Genomic DNA, 3161 nt, shown 5'->3' with positions numbered 1-3161 from the left:
TGATCAGTACTAGCAAAAAACTATGATCCCTCATAAAATCATCTAAGGCCAGCTTCGAAAGAAAAATTGCACAAGATGCTAAAGATAATCACAAGACCTTCTTTAGTTATGTCAGAAACCTGGGAGGCAACTCTCAGATATGCTCGGAGTTAGTGCAAAACGACAAAAAATACACTGAACCCACAGACATTGCCAATATCCTGGCAGACAGATTCAGTGCAAACTTCTCCTCCCCTTCCCCCCAAAAGAGCAATTGTCTATCCCAACAGAGTGTAGCCTTCCTGACATCACAGATGCACAGGTGAGAGCTGCCCTCTCCAAAGTAAAAAACACAGCATCAATGGGACCGGATGGTGTCCCAGGCTGTGTCTTACACAAGCTCCAAGAAGAACTGAACCCTCACATAAAATCACTGTTCAATCTCAGCCTTACTACAGGATATGTACCCAAAGAATGGCGTACAGCAACAGTGGTCCCACTCCACAAAGGTGGTGCCACAACAGACCCTGGGAACTATCGCCCTATAAGCCTGACTAGCCTGGTCTGCAAAGCTATAGAGCATATCATCATGGAACCTCCAAACACTGGATCCTACCCAGTTCGGCTTTGTTAAGGGCAGATCTTACCTCTTGAACCTGGTCGACTTCTTTGAAACAGTCACCAAGGCCATAGATGAAGGGAAGGTAGTCCACACAGCCTACCTGGACCTCGCAAAAGCCTTTGACACAATACCCCCACTCGGGCATCATAAATAAGCTCATCAGCTTAAATATCAACCCCTATGTCACAAGATGGATTGCAAACTGGCTCAGGGATAAAACCCACATGGTCAGAATTGCAGGTGCCATGTCTGACTCTAAACCAGTTACAAGTGGCATCCCACAAGGCTCAGTCCTGGGACCTCTCTTGCTCGGTATATATTTTTCTGAGGTACAGGCTAACATAGGAGGACTATGGCTGACCAAGTTCACAGATGACTGCAAACTGGGTGCTATAATCGACTCGCTGACTGACACAAGCATGCTCCAAAGGGGTCTCAGAGAGACAGATAAAGTACAGTTTTGTACCTACCATAAATGTAGATGTTCGAGTGCTAATACAGCTGCAGTAATCTCATATGGGTTCTCTGCCGTCAGGCGGGTCCTCGGTCGGCCGAATTCCAAAGTCTAGGTCCGGCGTCGGTTGTTGTCGCTTTCTTTCCTGACATCAGTGCGACAGGGGTATATAAGACACAGCCGACGCCATATTCTTCAGTCTTTCTTGCCCCAGATGTCAGGTGTCCCCAGAAGGAAGGCAATACATAAATTATATATATGAATATATTCAAGCAATGCAATGTAATTAAAAAACAGTAGTTGCAAGCAAATACACCATAGGAGGATAACCCAAATTAGGTTGTATGAGGAGGTGTTAGCCACTAGTCCTTTACCAAGAGGGGAAGGAGGGAGGGAAACCTGTGCTGCAGCTGTATTAGCACTCGAACATCTACATTTATGGTAGGTACAAAACTGTACTATGTTCATCGTGCATACAGCTGCAGTAATCACATATGGGTAGAATTCCAAAGCTACGCACAGGGTGGTAGGCACTAGGTGGAACTGGGATGAGCCAGAATGCCCTGCAACACAGCAGTGGCAAAGCCTGCTCTAGTTTTGGAATATAAAGGCAGGTGGTAGTGTTTTGTGAAGGTATGCACAGATCTCCAAGTGGCTGCCTCCAAAATATCTTTGGTAGGAACTCCTCTGAGGAAGGCTGTAGAGGCAGCTGTGGCCCTGGTGGAGTGGGATCTGATACCTGTAGGGACAGATTTCCCATGATAGGAGTAACAAAATCGTATGCAGTGGCCTATCCATTTTGAAATTGTCTGTTTGGTAACAGGCTTCCCTTGAGCTCCTACAGCATTGAACACAAAAAGTTGTTCTGATTTCCTGAAAGGTTTTGTTCTGTCTGTTATATCATGGTAAGGAAGGAGACCACACGGTTTATAGAGTTGTAAGGCCTTTCTTTATTAAGAGCCTCCAGGTGCGCACCCATGCTTCTTCACACAACTTCTGCAAGTCATCTACTACACAGAACCAACAAGTTACCAGAGAATATAGAACCAACAGTACATGCTGAATTCCCCACAGCGCCCCTACAGTACAACAACCACATTACCAGCCCGAATACTACATTCCTCCCCTTTTAAGCTAAGACATACTGTCTTACATAAGCAAAACTAGGGAACAAGTTCCACAATGCATTTAATCACTTACTTGTAAATAACAAGCTAATTATTAACTGGTTACCATACCATCTACTATTTTGTTTAAGGCTGGTAATCTATACATGCACTTTTATTAACATTGATAGTCCTTCAAGTAACTAGGTTTAACCAGCACACGCTTAGAACGGCGCAGTGGTACCACCTTAGGTGACTCCGGTGTCACTGTTACCACTTCAGGTATCGGTGTGTCCTTCCCTGGAACGGTTGGATCTTCAGAAACTTCTCCTTCCACGTTCTGGCGGTCTCCCTCAATTTGCGATCCTCCTGCCACTGCGAGCCCTGGTTCCGAACTTAACGGTAGTTCTGAGGCTAGCAGTTCCATGGCATCCTTCTTCTGTTCGCTTCGTAGAATTTGGTCTACATGTCTCCTTACCAAGAAATCTCCATTCAATCTCACCTGGTACGATAATGGTCCTGTGCTCTTGACAATGAACCCTGGAATCCACTTAGGTCCATAACTGAAATTTCGTGTCATCACTGCATCTCCTTCCAGAAAACTTCGCTCTCTCCGCGTCTATCATGACATTCTTTTGCCTCCACTGGGTCCCTCCACCTTAGCTCGGACATTTGGATACACTAGATCCAACGTGGATCTCAATCTCGCCTTGCAACATCTCGGCAGGTGACAAACCCGTGGTAGATTGTGGTGTAATACGGTAGTTGAATAACACCCTTGATACTTTTGCTGCTAAACTTCCTTCCCCAGACTTTTTCATCATGGCTTTAAAAGTCTGAACAGCTCTTTCAGCACAACCATTTGTAGCTGCATGGTAGGGTGCTGAGGTAATGTGTACGATTCCATTTTTTCTCAGAAAACCCTTGAACTCTTCACTCATGAAACATGAAGCATTATCGGATACAATAGTCTCAGGCAGTCCTTGACTACTGAAACTCC

The sequence above is a fragment of the Protopterus annectens genome, chromosome 5.part1, assembly GCF_019279795.1.
Source record: "Protopterus annectens isolate FY-2018-M chromosome 5.part1, PAN1.0, whole genome shotgun sequence".
Taxonomy (NCBI): domain Eukaryota; kingdom Metazoa; phylum Chordata; order Ceratodontiformes; family Protopteridae; genus Protopterus; species Protopterus annectens.
This window is presented reverse-complemented; position numbering follows the sequence as displayed.